Consider the following 18,572-nt stretch of genomic DNA (forward strand, 5'->3'; position numbering starts at 1 on the left):
AGCATGCAAAGAGTAGCATCACAGGGACTTCAGAAAAAGAGACACTGTTTATGAAGTGTCCTAATGGGAATGAAGTTTAGTCATGAGGTTCATCTAGACTAACATGAGTGTGGAACTTATCATCACAGGAGAGCCCATAGGTCCAGATATCATCAGTTAAATATTTTTGTAGTTATATAGCTTTCTGTGAAGATAAATGTATCCTCCAGAAGTTCAAAATAATAGAATACTCAATACTTACTGCAATGTACAACTGTGAGGAACATCTTGGATAATCAGTACATAGAAATCAGTGGAGCAATTCCTCTATCTTCTGGGTTGATGTTTCTAAACATTTGAGTAGGGGCTAAAATTTTAGGCTTTGAAAGGATTTACAGTTCAGATGTTGCCCTTTCCCTCTATCAGCAAAGAATGCTAGCAATATGTCTGAAAGCAGATTTTTTGTGAGTAAAAGAAAACTAATGACTTACACAAAGAGGATAAAATTTATGTATGGACCATTAAATGATAAAAAAGCTTGAAAGGTATTACTTCCAACCCCATCTAAAATCCACTGCAATTTTCCTTTCTTAAAATTACTTCTCACTCACCATTACCATTCCTGTCACTACCAGGAAACTATCATTTGTGTGTTGCCTATAATCATACTATTTTTATACTTTACTATGAAATTGGTGAATATTTAACATACATCACACTGAATAAATGACATTTATTAGGATAAATATGTTCCTTTTAGCAAGATCTAAGATTAGGAAATTAATTTTTTCAAAGATACACAATAGTTTTGCTTTGATTTAAACCTTGATTGATCAAAACTAACATCACATTGTCACTTAAATTGACAAATCTCAAAACATAGCCTTTGCACTATAACTGATTAGCTAGTTAGTTATATGCACTACTTACAGATTTTCTTCTAGCCAATTATATACTTATCTTTTATTAATGCCTAGTTTTAAGTAAATTGGTGAGGCCATGAATGATAAAGCTCCATGGATTCCATCCTCCATATGGTCATGAAAAACTTTAACTCCAACATTTCGAAGTCGTGAGACATACATAAGTCCATCATCTCTTAGAATATCATGTTGACAGGTAAGGATGTAAGTTAAGGGCAGATTTTGCAACTGGGAATCATTGACTGCCAAGGGTGATAACCTAGTATCCAAAAGTATTGAATATGAAGGATTAAGTCTTCCAAGAATTGGTTCAGTATATACATGGTTTTTCTTGTACTCTTCAGGAAGGAAGGTGCTCCAGTTTACCAACTTGAACAGATGCATTGATCCATGAGGCATGTGTTGATTTTTCATCATTGCCTGGGGGATTGCTCTATCCTGGGTGAAATATAGGCATCCAAGTTTGATTGCCACTTTCCATGGCAGAAGTGGACCATGCTCATATTCTCGGTGAGATGGCACAGAGACATCAACTAGCTGTAAGCCAGGGTAAATTAAAGCTTGTGCTTTCAGTTTATTTTTTAATTCTGGATCATTCTGTATCTGAAAAAAGACACAGTAAAATGTGAATGAGTCCAAGCCTTCCAAACTATAGGAGTAGGAGGCTTTCCTCCAATCACATCAGCTCTTATGTAAATAATTATAAGAATAATATAGTACCTCATAGTTATACTTTGAGTGCTTTAAAAAGTGTCATCCCACTTTCATCAATAATGATTCACACACAGGTTTACTCACATATGACAACCAAATAACAAAAATAATTATGTAATTCCTATGGACAAGTAGTCTATACTGAAAAATCTGACCTACAGTAGAGAAAAAATAATGAATGTAATAATAGAATATCATTGCTCAAACTCACATATTAACTAAATTCAAATGGAGTTCAATCAAGTTAAAAAAAATTCCTAACATACAACTTGTCTTTTGGAAAAAACAGTATAGTGGCACTATGGTAAAGAACTTGCCTTGAATCCAGGAGACACAAGAGACATGGTTTTGATCTCTGGGTCAGGAAGATGCCCTGGAGAAGGAAATGCCCACCCCAGTATTCTTGCCAGAAACTTCCATGGACAGTGGTACCTAGTATGTTAGAGCCCATGGGGCCACAAAGAATCAGATATGACTGAAGTGACTGAATGCACACATGCACAATAAAGCTTGTCTTTGGAAAAAACAGTGTAGTGTGGTGGGAAATAAGCATAGTAATTAATGAAAATTTGAAGGGCAATAAAAGACATGGAGCATTGTATTTGAAGTTTTCTTTCTTACAGAAATAAGAGCATCCTAATATCTCAACTATGGGGTGAGATGAGCCACCATATATTTTCCTTTCTTTGATTTTACTCCTACACTCTGAAGAAGAAAATTTACAAGTAATGTGAGGATACTAACCCCAGACCAACAGCCTCAATAGTGACATCTGTAGAAATGAATATACCAGTTGCCACTCCACATGAAAGACTCAGTGTCTGGAGGGTGTTTCTTAATGTTAACCCCTCCCAGAAGTAACTGACATACAAAATGAGAATTAATTGAAATTAACCCCAGTAGAACCTCACAAGGGGATGTGATATCCAACCAACTGCAAATTACACACTCAAGTATAGTGGGAATGGTTTCAAAAGACAATGAAGAAAACAAATTTGTCTAACAATCTCTCTTATGCCCTTGATCCCTTCCCAGTGTCCTCCATACAAATTATTTTCTAAATCAACTGGCTCATGTCATAAGTAGAGTGGAAGAAACAACAGCAACCCCAAAAACAAAATGAGACAGAGAAACTCAACCAATACATTCTCAGGCTAGTAGCAAAGTCACACAAGAGCAGTTAGAAGAGTCTGCTGGTTTTACTGGTAGGTATCCTTCTTCTTATGTTAGTTTTGCTCCATAAAATTTAGTTTTGGGGTAAAAATATCTATTGTACTGAATTCATTTTCAACTATAATAGTTATTGGGGACAACTATTATTTAACTGCACACAGCAATGATTTTAACATAGACCATTTTCATTATTACAGTAGTGATTCTTCCATGCAAGCATGCCTTGTGGCCCAAATGTCTGCTAGCATTCCACTGAAATACATGAACTACAATACCTAAGGAGAACAAAAAATCCCTTGTCATATTAAACAGTGGTTCCCAGACATTGTTCTGTTTCCTAAAATTGTTTACTAATTAATAGCCTTATTTAGTATTATATGTCACTTTTCCTCAATGCTGCTAAAGCCACATTGTCTAATGGTAAAATTGTGTAAAGGACAGAAAGGTTTTTCTGTTTTTTTCCACTCAACAGCTTAAAATATAAAACCATTAAAAATATCCTGACAAAGAAAGTGATTTTGTGTTAGAGTTATAGCATGTGTATATGTGTTATAAATATATATTACATATAACATACAGCTTACCAGTTGAGTCACTCCTGCTGCAAGTGTACCCCAGAACTATCACCTGAAATACAAACTCGATTGGGGTCCACTCCATATTTTGCAAGGATTTTATCCTGTAGAAAATTTGACCACAGAAACAACATCCTCATAGGGAGCTGGAAATGGATATTGAGGAGCTAGTCTAGGGGCACAGAAAAGAAAAGAAACAAAGCATATAGGATTAAACTTCAGTTGCATATATCCACGTATCTCTCAATTTAATCAGCAGGTCCAGAGAACAAAATTGGCCCTACTTTGAATCTTTAGTTTCACCAGTCATACCTGGACTACTAACTTCTGTTTTTAATTAAAATGTAGATTCTTATATAATGTTTTTAAAATATTGGGAGAGATGATGTGGGGTGGGAGGTGGGAGGGTTCATGTTTGGGGCTCATGTACACCCGTGGCGGATTCATGTCAATGTATGCCAAAACCAATACAGTATTGTAGCAAAATAAAGTAAAAATAAAATTTAAATAAAATAATAATAAAATTACATTTTAAATATAAACAAAAATTGTGAATCACTGTACTTATAATTTATATAATATAGTACATCAACTATACCTTAATAAAAATAAAAATCAAAAGAAAAAATAAATAAACAAATAAAATATTGGGTTCCATGGGAGATGAAAGAGATCAGGATCAACTCATAAAACTGTATGTACATTTTCAGCAAAAGTGCAATCAAAGAGATGCTCTGCAACACTTATCAGATTCTCTATGGAGCTGGTGACTAACATTTTACAACCATTCCTGGGAGTGCACTAGATTTTAAAAGAGCAAATCTGAGGGCAAAAGTTTGTAGGTATCATATTAGAAATTTATCTAGGTAAAATTCTAGAATAGCGTGTTCTGTTATCAGAATTTGTATCATAAGCTGAGTACATGAGTATGAGCTTATATGACCTGAAAACACAATTCAAAATAAAATTTTAAGTATAGTAAGTGATCTTGCATGACAGCTGTAAATATCATTCTAAGGCAAATTATTAGAGCATCTGTTAATGTATCCAACTGTATATATATATATATACTTAATTTTTTCTTCTAATAGTGAGGTAAACTCTATTCGTTAATCTTACCTACTTACTAAGATTGGGTAATCTTACTCTATACTTTTACTTTGCAAAAGAATTGGTGAATTAATAATGTCAATATCAACCCTTAAATGCTGACCTGATGACCCTTGCAATCTTGTCATATTGTAACAATATCTAAAATATCTGAAATGTAGTATAAATTAAGGAAAATAACGTATCACAAATGTATTGTTACTTTAAATGTTCTTCAGGGTACAAAAAAAAGAACAAATATCAGAAGTAACTGACTGAATTCTTAAACTCAGTACAATACACATCACGATTTTAAAAGTATCTTAAAATAATAAAGTGGTATATTAGGTTCAATCATAGAGAGAAAGGGAGAGCATCCTAATTATTATAAATTAGAAGTATTTCTGAAAACAACCAATTCTTCTGGTGGCCCTACAGCAGCATTAGTGAGTAGAACAACAGTGGTTCCACTTGTATTATGCTACTATGTTCTCTGTTCGCCATTGGGCTAGGAGTCTCTAAGTATGTTTCTGTACTACTTAACTGATTGGAAAATGAGGGGAAAAATTATGAAGATGAAGTACAGATAGATCATATAGTACTGGACATTTGCTAGTCTTTCTTATATATTGTTGGAAATTTGGGCAAAAATCATTAGCACTTAAGTTCTCTCATTTTGAGAATGATTTTAAATTTTCAGATGGCCCCAACATTTTCATCTGATGTTTGTCCAATTAACAGTATCTATGTACCCAATATCTTCTAATAAATTATAATGAAAATAAATCTAAAAGAATATATATGAGTGTAACTATATCACTTTGCTGTATACTTGAAACTAACACAATATGGTAAATCAATGGCACTTCAGTGAAAAAATGTCTATAAAATTAATCTTTTATCACAATTCAAAAAAAAAAAAACCTCCACAAACTCAACATCCCAAATGTATAATGGGTAGCTAAGCACCTAGACATTTCTAGAAGTACCACAGTGGGGTTGCCAAAGATGTTCAGCCTGTGTGCCTCTCAGAAGTCTGTCCAATGACAGGGTGAAGGGAAACTAGGTACCTTTGAGGAAGATAAGATAATGTAACATTAGTAAAAGTTACTAACATAAATATAAGATCCCTAGGTTCCAAGTCCTTTGGGAGTCTTGGGTGCCTTCTTTGAAATCAAAACTATGTCACAAGGGCAAAAATTATAATACTAAAAAAAAATCACTGTCTTACTCCACTCCAACAACAACAGCATCAACTTTGTTTGCCGTCCATCTATTCAGGAGGTCCATAGGTGTATGCTCTGAAATGAAGAAATCAATATGAAAGTCTACCCTGTAAACAAATGGCAATGGAAAACCAACAACACTGTGAAACATGACAGAAATATGATTAATTGGTGGAATCCTCACATTTCCACTTTTCCTGCTGCGTTAGGATCCAGAGATGAAAGATTTGATGGCTGCTATCAAATGGGGAAGGTCATTGCAGAAGAAAATACATTCAAAGAATCATGAGAATACATACAGAGCTCAGGGAATTAACTGTAAGTACAACTGAAACAAGTATTGAGAGAGAAGTAGGCTATAGTGAAACCACATTGGAAAATAGGAATACTGGTACCAGTACTTGGATGCTACATTAAAGATTTCTTTGTCAACAAGGTGATAGATTTTACCAAAGTTTAGTTATAAAATGTATTACCAGATTTGCATATAACAGAAGCAAATTAGAAAAGGGTGACATAAACAAGGAAATGGTGGTTAGTAAAAAAGAAAAAGAACAGAAGGAAATAAAATGATAATTTTTTTAAAGCGTGGAGAGAAAGCTATTTAGGAAGACGGGTGGATAGAATTGGTTATTAAATGTGGATGCCTAGGAAAACAAGTAATTGATTGTAATTCTCACTGATAAAACAACAGCTGAGAGCAGTTCCTCTGCTTGTTTTCTTGAAGTTGTTTTACTTTTGTTGTTTATTTGGGTTAATTTTTTTCCTAGACTATTGGGATGGGGGTAGATATGATTCAGGTTGTTTAATCATGCTAACCTTAAATTATCTGTGGTTCATCCACATATACTGGCAAGCTCTGAAGTTCTATATATTCATCTTAAACTTAGGACCGTGATTACAGCTGGAAGTACAGCTTTGGAAATCAGCATAGGTGTGAGGGTAGTGCTGAAAAGTGGAAAGGTCTAAATAAAAGAGCATGAAGAGTCAAAACTAATGAAAGGACTACTGGAGAACACAAACACTTGTAAAATGTAAAAACAGGCCTATTTTGTGCCTTTGTTTATGTTTGCTTTATTTTAAAGAAGGAGAAGCATGTGAAGTTAGGGGGAGAGGCAAAGTCAAAAGAAATTGGTTTCATAGAAACCAAAGGAGCAGAAATTTCAGTGAAGCAAAGAGGAGGGATCATTGTCAAATTACACAATTTAAGAATTCTTAAAGGAGAATTGGATTCACAGTGTATAAAACTGAGCCTGAGAAAATAACAGAGTGATAAGTGACTACTTAGAGATATTTGGAAACAAGGAAGATCAAGGTAGAAGATGTTGTAACATGTTTAAGTGCCAATAGAGAGGACACATTTATAGACAGAAAAAATACTGATTAAAATCTTAACAATAGTAGGAAATATAACCACAGACAAAAAGAGATTAAATCTTAGAAAAGATAAAAATGCATTTTTCTGCAATGTAAGTAGAAAGTAAAGTTAAGAATTAATACAATCTGTAATTTCTGAGGACACATATGGTTGGCAAGGAGTAAAGAGTAGATGATGTGATCACTAATCTAGAGCCAGACATCTTGGAATGTAAAGTCAAGTGGGCCTTAGAAAGGATCACCACGAACAAAGCTAGTGGAGGTGATGGAATTCCAGTTGAGCTATTTCAAATCCTGAAAGATGATGCTGTGAAAGTGCTGCACTCAATATGCCAGCACATTTGGAAAACTCAGCAGTGGCCACAGGACTGGAAAAGGTCAGTTTCATTCCAATTCCAAAGAAAAGCAATGCCAAAGAATGCTCAAACTACTGCACAATTGCACTCATCTCACATGCTAGTAAAGTAATAGTCAAAATTCTCCAAGCCAGGCTTCAGCAATACGTGAACCGAGAACTCCTGATGTTCAAGCTGGTTTTAGAAAAGGCAGAGGAACCAGAGATCAATTTGCCAAGATCTGCTGATCATGGAAAAAGCAAGAGAGTTCCAGAAAAATCTATTTCTGTTTTATTGACTATGCCAAAGCCTTTGACTGTGTGGATCCCAAGAAACTGTGGAAAATTCTGAAAGAGATGGGAATACCAGACCACCTGACCTAACTCTTGAGAAACCTGTATGCAGGTCAGGAAGCAACAGTTAGAACTGGACATGGAACAGACTGGTTCCGAATAGGAAAAGGAGTACATCAAGGCTGTATATTGTCACCCTGCTCTTTTAACTTCAATGCAGAGTACATCATGAGAAGCTGGACTGGAAGAAACACAAGCTGGAATCAAGATTGCGGGAGAAATATCAATAACCTCAGATATGCAGATGACACCACCCTTATGGCAGAAAGTGAAGAGGAATTAAAAAGCCTCTTGATGAAAGTGAAAGAGGAGAGTGAAAAGTCGGCTTAAAGCTCAACATTCAGAAAATGAAGATCATGGCATCTGGTCCCATCGCTTCATGAGAAATAGATGGGGAAACAGAAACAGTGTCCGACTTTATTTTGGGGGCTCCAGTATCACTGCAGATGGTGACTGCAGCCATGAAATTAAAAGATGCTTACTCCTTGGAAGAAAAGTTATGACCAACCTAGATAGTATATTCAAAGCAGAGACATTACTTTGCTGACTAAGGTCCGTCTAGTCAAGGCTATGGTTTTTCCAGTAGTCATGTATGGATGTGAGAGTTGGACTGTGAAGAAGGCTGGGCGTTGAAGAATTGATGCTTTTGAACTGTGGTGTTGGAGAACTCTTGAGAGTCCCTGGACTGCAAGGAGATCCAAACAGTCCATTCTGAAGGAGATCAACCCTGGGATTTCTTTGGAAGGAATGATGCTAAAGCTGAATCTCCAGTACTCTGGCCACCTCATGCGAAGAGTTGACTCATTTGAAAAGACTCTGATGCTGGGAGGGATTGGGGGCAGGAGGAGAGGGGACGACAGAGGATGAGATGGCTGGATGGCATCACTGACTCGATGGACACGAGTCTGAGTGAACTCCAGGAGTTGGTGACAGACAGGGCAGCCTGGTGTGCTGTGATTCATGGGGTCGCAAAGAGTCGGACACGACTGAGCTACTGAACTGAACTGAACTAAAGAGTAGATGGGTGCTGAATTTGCACAGACATCCTTGATAGATGAGGGAGGATAAGCTGAGATACTTGAAAGAGCTTGAGTGTTTGAAAGTGGCATTGATATGAAGGATAGTAACTAAATACACACAAGAGACAACATCTTGAAATCACCTTGAAGGTTTGTAGGATGAGACTGCTCACCAGTGGTGTGAAGGTTAAGCCTGTTGATCCTTCTAACAGGCCTTGGTTTGGGTTTTTTCCTCCACTTGCTAATAAGACTTGGAACAAATTACTGAACCATTCTGTAGCTACCTTACCTCTAAAAGCATGATAATAATACCTATCCTAATATTGTGCTGCTGTTTGCTGCTATGTCGCTTCAGTCGTGTCCGACTCTGTGCGACCCTATAGATGGCAGCCCACCAGGCTCCCCGTCCCTGGGATTTTCCAGGCAAGAACACTGGAGTGGGATGCCATTTCCTTCTCCAATGCAGGAAAGTGAAAAGTGAAATTGAAGTCGCTCAGTCGTGTCCAACTCTTCACAACCCCATGAACTGCAGCCTACTAGTCTCCTCTGTCCATGGGATTTTCCAGGCAAGAGTACTGGAGTGGGGTGCCATCGCCTTCTCCATCCTATTGTGAGTATCTATCAAATAAGAGGGACCACTCACCAAACTACTGTAGCATTTGTGATTATTTTGAAATGTTAACAGATCACAAAGTCAAAATTCTGGGTATAATCACTCAGGCTGTGTCTCTTTGGTGAAAAGAGTCTTTTCATTTGTTTCTTATATTTTGGAGTTCCTTCAATACAATATCAATCATATTCTGTGCTGTATGGTGAATCAATAATATCAATAGTCTAAAAGCAACTGTGTATATGTGTGTGTGAATGTGTGTGTGTGTGTGTGTGTGTTTGAGCATGTTTGAGTTTGTGTCTGTTTGGGAATGTGTATGAGTCTGTGACTGTCCTAGCAATTCCATCATACCTCTTGGAATCATCTTCAAACATTAGACAGAAATATACTTGAGGAGAGGAGCTTGATTACTCACGTGTATTTTATTTTTCAAGTTCAAAATATGCATTGGAGTCTAAGCTTCAACGTGATAAGTATTGATGCATCACTGTCTACAATATGAATATGTATTTGCTACTTGCAAGTTGCAGATATTATCACTTCTGAACCAACATTTAAATCATCTTATTCACTTCTGTTTTCTGAACCTAAAATCAGGTCATTAGGTAATTTCAAACCTAAGCTTTAAATTTACTACTTGAATCTCCCATTATATATTGTCAGTGTAACTTTATTTGATAATAACTTTTAAAGCAAAAATCTCACCTGATATTTTTATGATTTATTTACAAAAAGTATGTGAAGATATATATATGAACCTTGACTGATACAGTTTATCTCTCTGCTAAGTACACTTACTTACAAACATAAATTATATCAGCAAAAGTTCTGCCAAATATAATATATAAAAATTATTTTAATATAAATACTTATAATGTGCAACACATACAAACACATATACTCACACACATTTGCTTATATAAAAGTACTTACTGTAACCCTAAGACAAAGGCACCACCATGAATATAAATTACAGCTGGTCTCTGGCTTTCTCTCTCCTCTTTGGCAAGTACAAACGTACTGGAATATCACTAAATGTTGTATCCATCACTGTAACGTTTTCATCTGAAACTGGTTGTGTATAGTCCATTTTTATTAATGTGGCATACAATGTTTCAAAGCTTTTAAGGCCTATTTTTCCAATATCATAGCCTGTCAAAATAAACAAACAAAATTAGAACTTTAAATATTTCAGTTTTTAGTAATATGTAATCAAAGAGGAAGATTAAAATGAATAATACTGTAAAACTAGAATTCATCAATGAATTTGGTAAAGTTGCAGGTTGCAAAATTAATACACAGAAATTTCATTTCAATACACTAACAACAAAAGATCAGAAAGAGAAATTTAAGAAGCAATTCCATATACTGTTGCATCAAAAGAATAAAATACCTAAGTATAAGCCTACTTAAGAGACGAAGGACCTGTACGCTGAAAGGTATAAGATGCTGATGAAAGAAATCAAAGAAGACACAAACAGATGGAAAGATATACCATGTTTATGGATTGAAAAAATCAATATTGTCAAAATGACTATACTACTAAAGACAAACTACGGATTCAATGCAATCCCTATCAAATTAACATTGACATTTTGCAGAGAACTAGAACAACAACAAAAAAAATCTCAGAATTTGTAAGGAGACACAAAAGACCCTGAATAGCCAAAGCAATCATGAAAGAAAAACAGAGCTGGAGGAATCAGGCTCCTAACTAATACGAGCAACAGTCATCAAATAGTATGGTATTGACACAAAAATAGAAATATAGATCAATGGAACAGGATAAAAACCCCAGAAATAAACTCATGAACCTATAGTCAATTAATCTGACAAAGGAGGCAAGACTACACAATGTAGGAAAGACAGTCTCAACAAATGGTGCTGGGAAAACTGGACAGCCACATGTAAAGAAATGAAATTAGATCATTCTTTAACTTCAAACTGGAGAAGAATGGCAATCTACTCCAGTATTCTTGCCTGGAAAAATCCATGGACAGAGGTGGAGCCTGGTGGGCCACAGTCCACGGGTCGCAAAGAGTCGGACATGACTGAGCGACAACACACTAACTTCATACAAAAAAATAAGCTCAAAGTGGATTAAAGACCTAAATATTAGACCAGACACTATAAAACTCTTAGAGGAAAACATAGGCACAACATTATCTGACATAAATCACAGCAACATCTTTTCAATCCATCTCCCAGAATAATAAAAATAAAAGCAAAATAAACAAATGGTACCTGCTCAAAAGCTTTTACACAGCAAAAAAATAAACAAAAAGACGACCCACAGATTGGGAGAAAACATTTGCAAATGATGTAACTGATAAGGGTTAGTCTCCAGATTTACAAACAGCTTATGACAATTAATAGCACCAAAACAACCCACTCAAAACATGGACAGAAGACTTGAATAGACATTCCTCTAAAGAGGACACACAGATAGCCAACAGGCACATGAAAAGATATTCAACATCACTAGCTATTAGAGAATGCAAATCAAAACTACAATGAGATATCACCTCACATCAGTCAAAATGACTTTCATCAAAATCCACAAACAACAAATGCTGGAGAGGATGTAAGAGAAGGGTACCTTCCTGCACTGTCAGTGGAAATGTAAATATGTACAGCCACTATTGGAACAATATGAAGTTCCTTAAAAACTAAAAGTAGAGCTACCATAGGACCCTACAATCCCACTCCTGGGCATATATCCAGGAAAGAATATGGCCTGAAAAGATCCATGCACCTCAGTATTGATTGCAGCACTGTTTACAATAGCCAAGACATGAAAACAACCTACATGTCCATTGACAGATGGATAAAGAAGATGTGGTGCATATATACAATAGAATATAACTCGGTCATTAAAAAGAATGAAATAAGGCCATCTGAAGCAACATGAATGGACCTAGAGTGTCATACTGAGCAAAGTAAGTCAGAGAGAGAAAGAGAAATATTATATGACATCCCTTATATGCGGAATCTAAAAAGAAATGATACACATGAACTTACTTACAAAGCAGAAAGAGATTCACAGACAAAAACAAACTCATATCTGCCCAAGGAAGGAAAAGTCAAGGATTTAGGGAAGGTCATGCTATACTGCTATATTTTAAATGGATAACCAACAAAAACCTCTTTTATAGCACATTAAACTCTGCTCAATATTATGTGCCAGGCTAGATGGGAGGGGTGTTCGGGGGAGAATGGATAGATGTATATGTATGACTGAGTCCCTTCATTGTTCACCTGGAACTATCACAGCATTGTTAATTGGCTATATCCCAAACAAAATATTTTAATATTAAAAATTAAATATAACACTGTAGGGGTCTCAATGTACATCCTAACACATATGCTATAGTTGCTTCTAAATAAATCCACATATATAGAGTTTTTTTAATGAGTAATCTGATCAATTTACTTGCAGCTTATCTTATATTGGTCTACTTATTTCTTTTTTTTTTATTTTTTTTTTAAATTTTAAAATCTTTAATTCTTACATGCGTTCCCAAACATGACCCTCCCCACCTCCCTCCCCACAACATCTCTCTGGTCATCCCCATGCACCAGCCCCAAAAATGCTGCACCCTACGTCAGACATGGACTGGCGATTCAATTCTTACATGATAGTATACATGTTAGAATTCCCATTCTCCCAAATCATCCCACCCTCTCCCTCTCCCTCTGAGTCCAAAAGTCCGTTATACACATCTGTGTCTTTTTTCCTGTCATACAGGGTCTACTTATTTCTTAATTATAAATTTTATCTGAAAAATTATCTGAGAAAAGATTTTCAACTTCTTTGTATGGGTATTCAAAATACTTTCATTTAACTCATTGTAATTTAATTTATATAAAATTTCAGAAAGTATATACTTATCACTTTATTAATAAAGCTATGTCCTTTTTTTAAACTGCAAACAGATTCCTGTTTTTAAGAAAGACTTGGAGGAAAAAACAACATAATTTGTAAATTCTATGCCATTGAAATAAAGCTCTCTTTACTGTTTTTGGTAGCCTTCTAATATCTTTGTAGTATCTTCCACTGAATAGTCACAAAAAAAGAGTTGTGACTGAATAGTCACACAAAAAAAAACTGTTGGGGGAAAGAACATTACACGGCATTTATTATTATAGCTATCTGAGATTGCTAAAATTTTATGAGGTATTAAAAAAATCATATAAGCTGTCTGCTTTATTGATGAGTGTACTGAGACCTAGAAAGTTCCAGTTTCTGACCCAAGTTAGATGCCTAGTAATTGACAAGATGTAAATACATTTTTCTAGACCACTGTGATATATGCTACTGGTACTCCTCTTTCACTTCAGTTCAGTCACTCAGTTGTGTCTGACTCTTTGCAACCACATGAACTGGAAAACATCAGGCCTCTCTGTCCATCAGCAACACCCAGAGTTCACCTAAACCCATGTCCATTGAGTTGCAGATGCCATCCAACCATCTCATACTCTGTTGTCCCCTTCTCTTCCTGCCCTCAATCTTTCCCAGCATCAGGGTCTTTTCAAATGAGTCAGTTCTTTGCATCAGGTAGCCAAAGTACTGGAGTTTCACCTTCAGCATCAGTCCTTCCAATGTATATTCAGAACTGATTTCATTTAGGATGGACTGGTTGGATCTCCTTGCAGTCCAAGAAACTCTCAAGAGTCTTCTCCAAACCAGAGTTCAGACGCACCAATTCTTCTGTGCTCTGCTTTCGTTATTTCCAACTCTCACATCCATACTTGAACACTGGAAAAACAATAGCCTTGACTAGATGGACCTTTGTTAACAAAGTAATGTCTCTGCTTTTCAATATGCTATCTAGGTTGGTCATAACTTTCCTTCCAAGGAGTAAGCATCTTTTAATTTCATGGCTGCAATCACCATCTGCAGTGATTTGAATACGTAGAGAAATAAAATCTGACATTGTTTTCCCACTGTTTCCCATCTATTTGCCATGAAGTGATGGAAGCAGATGCTATGATCTTAGTTTTCTGAATGTTGAGCTGTAAGCCAACATTTCACTCTCCTCTTTCACTTTCATCAAGAGGCTTTTAGTTCTGCTTCACTTTCTGCCATAAGGGTGGTGTCATATGCATATCTGAAGTTACTGATATTTCTCAGGCAATCATGATTCCAGTTTGCTTCCTCCAGCCCAGCATTTCTCATGATGTACTCTGCATAGAGGTTAAATATGCAGGTGACAATATACAGCCTTGACATACTCCTTTTCCTATTTGGGACCAGTCTGTTGTTACATGTCCAGTTCTAACTGTTACTTCCTGACCTGTATACAGACTTCTTAAGAGGCAGGTCAGGTGGTCTAGTATTCCCATCTCTTTCAGAATTTTCAACAGTTTATTGTGATCCACACAGTCAAAGGCTTAGGCATAGTCAATAAAGTAGAAGTTTTTATGGAACTCCTCTTGCTTTTTCAATGATCCATCGGATATTGGCAATTTGATCACTGGTTCTTCTGCCTTTTCTAAAACCAGCTTGAACAACTGGAAGTTCACATTTCATGTATTGCTGAAGCCTGGCTTGGAGAATTTTAAGCATTACTTTACTAGAGTGAGATGAGAGCAATTGTACTCCTTTTAGTCAATCAGTTCAGTTGCTCGGTCATGTCTGACTCTTTGCGACCCCATGAATTGCAGAAGGCCAGGCCTTCCTGTCCATCACCAACTCCCAGAGTTCACTCAGACTCACGTCCATCGAGTCGGTGATGCCATCCAGCCATCTCATCCTCTGTTGTCCCCTACTCCTCCTGCCCCCAATCCCTCCCAGCATCAGAGTCTTTTCCAATGAGTCAACTCTTCGCATGAGGTGGCCAAAGCACTGGAGTTTCAGCTTTAGCATCATTCTTTTCAAAGAACACCCAGGACTGATCTCCTTTAGAATGGACTGGTTGGATTTCTTTGCAGTCCAAGGGACTCTCAAGAGTCTTCTCTAACACCACAGTTCAAAAGCCTCAATTGTTTAGCGCTCAGCTTTCTTCACAGTCCAACTCTCGCATCCATACATAACTACTGGAAAAACCATAGCCTTGACTAGCTGGACCTTTGTTGGCAAAGTAATGTCTGTGCTTTTCAATATGCTATCTAAGTTGGTCATAACTTTCCTTCCAAGGAGTAAGCATCTTTTAATTTCATGGCTGCAGTCACCATCTGCAGTGATTTTGGAGCCCAAAAGAATAAAGTCCGACACTGTTTCCACCGTTTCCCCATCTATTTCCCATGAAGTGATGGGACCAGATGCCATCAACATTCATTTTCTGAATGTTGATCTTTAAGCCAACTTTTTCACTCTCCTCTTTCACTTTCATCAAGAGGCTTTTTAGTTCCTCTTCACTTTCTGCCATAAGGGTGGTGTCATTTGCATATCTGAGGTTATTGATATTTCTCCTGGCAACCTTGATTCCTGCTTGTGCTTCCTCCAGCCCAGGGTTTCTCATGATGTACTCTGCATAGAAGCTAAATAAGCAGGGGGACAATATACAGCCTTGACATACTCCTTTTCCTATTTGGAACCAGTCTGTTGTTCCATGTCCAGTTCTAACTGTTACTTCCTGATCTGCATATAGGTTTCTCAAGAGGCAGGTCGTGTAGTCTGGTATTCCCATCTCTTTCAGAATTTTCTGCAGTTTATTGTGATCCACATAGTCAAAGGCTTTGGCATAGTCAATAATGCTGAAAGAGATGTTTTTCTGGAACTCTTACTTTTTCCATGATCCAGTGGATGTTGGCAATTTGATCTCTGGTTCCTCTGCCTTTTCTAAAACCAGCTTGAACATCTGCAAGTTCTTGGTCCACGTATTGCTGAAACCTGACTTGGAGAATTTTGAGCATTATTTTACTAGTGTGTGAGATGAGTGCAATTGTGAAGTAGTTTGAGCATTCTTTGGCATTGCCTTTCTTTGGGATTGGAATGAAAACTGACCTTTTCCAGTCTTGTGGCCTCTGCTGAGTTTTCCAAATTTGCTTGCATATTGAGTGCAGCACTTTCACAGCATCATTTTTCAGGATTTGAAATAGCCCAACTGGAATTCCATCACTTCCACTAGCTTTGCTCATAGTGATGCTTCCTAAAGCCCACTTGACTTCACATTCCAGGATGTCTGGCTCTAGGTGAGTGATCACATCATCATGATTATCTTGGTCATAAAGATCTTTTTTGTATAGTTCTTCTGTGTATTCTTGCCACCTCTTCTTAATATCTTCTGCTTCTGTAAGGTCCATATCATTTCTTTTCTTTATTGTGCCCATCTTTGCATGAAATGTTCCCTTGGTATCTCTAATTTTCTTGAAGAGATCTCTAGTCTTTCCCAATCTGTTGTTTTCCTCTATTTCTTTGCATTGATCATGAGGAAGGCTTTCTTACCTCTTCTTGCTATTCTTTGGAACTCTGCATTCAGATGTTTATATCTTTCCTTTTCTCCTTTGTTTTTCACTTCTCTTCTTTTCACCACTATTTGTAAGGCCTCCCCAGACAGCCATTTTGCTTTTTTGTATTTCTTTTCCATGGGCTGGTCTTGATCCCTGTCTCCTGTACAATGTCACGAACCTCCATCCATAGTTCATCAGGCACTCTATCAGATCTAGTCCCTTAAATCTATTTCTCACTTCCACTGTACTCCTTTACATATAATTAATTGCTAAATTATGTTTTTACAAAAGAGCCTATAAGAAATGGAGGGGAAAAAAATAAAAGATTGAACAATCAGACAAGAAAAAGAAATAAAGGGAACCCAGATTGGAAAAGAAGAAGTAAAACTCTGTTTGTAGATGACATGATCCTCTACATAGAAAACCCGAAGATATCACCAGAAAATTATTAGAGCTAATCAGTGAATATAGTAAGTTACAGGATATAAAATTAAAACACAGAAATCCTTTGCATTCCTATAATATAATAATGAGAAAACAGAGAAAGTAAGGGAGCAATCCCATTCACCATTGCAATGAGAAGAATAAAATACTTAGGAATAAATTTACCTAAAGAAACAAAAGATTTATATATAGAAAACTATAAAACACTGATGAATGAAATCAAAGATGATACACGCAGATGGATAAATACACTATTTTTGTGGATTGTAAGAATCAATATCGTGAAAATGAGTATACTGCCCAAAACAATCTAAAGATTCAGTGCAATCCTTAACAAGCTACCAATGGTATTTTTCATAGAACTAGAAAAAATATTTCCACAATTTGTAAACTATAAAACTCTTACAGGAAAACATAGGTAGAACACTCTGACATAAATCATAGCATGATCCTCTATGATCCACCTCCCAAAGTAATGGAAATAAAAGCAAAAAGAAACAAATGGGACCTAATTAAACTTAAAGGCTTTTGCACATTAAAGAAAACAAGGTGAAAAGTCAGCCTTCAGAGTGGGAGAAAATAATAGCAAATGAAGCAACTGACAAAGAATTAATTTCAAAAATATACAAGCAGCTTATGCAGCTCAATACCAGAAAAATAAACAACCCAATCAAAAAGTGGGCTAAAGAACTAAACAGACATGTCTTCAGAGAAGATATACAAATGGCTAACAAACACATGGAAAGATGTTCAACATCACTCATTATCAGATAAATGCAAATCAAAACCAAAATGAGGTACTATCTCATGCCAGTCAGAAAGACTGCCATCAAAAGTCTCCAAATAACAAATGCTGTAGAGGGTGTGGAGAAAAGGGAACCCTCTTACACTGTTGGTGGGAATGCAAACTAGTATAGCCACTGTGGAGAAGAATGGAGATTCCTTTAAAAACTGGATATAGAACTGCCAAACGATCCAGCAATCCCACTGCTGGGCATACACACAAGGAAACCAGAATTGAAAGAGACACATGTATCCCAATGTTCATTGCAGCACTGTTCACAATAGCTAGGACATGGAAGCAACCTAGATGTCCATTGACTAATGGATAAGGAAGTTTTGGTACATATACACAATGGAATATTATTCAGCTATTTTAAAAAAGAACACACACACATTTGAGTCAGTTCTAATGAGGTGGATGGAACTGGAGCCTATTATACAGAGTGAAGTAAGTCAGAAAGGAAAACACTATGCAGTATATTAACACACACATATAGAATTTAGAAAGATGGTAATGACAACCCTATATGCAAGACAACGGAAGAGACACAGATGTAAAGAACAGACTTTTGGACTA

General features: G+C 36.4%; 1 pseudogene; it reads right to left on the reverse strand.

Annotated features, from left to right (window-relative positions):
* Positions 1-905: 905 nt before the first annotated feature.
* Positions 906-18,572, reverse strand: part of LOC121818720 (arylacetamide deacetylase-like 2) — a 28,088-nt pseudogene continuing 10,421 nt past the window's right edge.

This window comes from Ovis aries, chromosome 1 (assembly GCF_016772045.2).
Source record: "Ovis aries strain OAR_USU_Benz2616 breed Rambouillet chromosome 1, ARS-UI_Ramb_v3.0, whole genome shotgun sequence".
Lineage (NCBI taxonomy): Eukaryota > Metazoa > Chordata > Mammalia > Artiodactyla > Bovidae > Ovis > Ovis aries.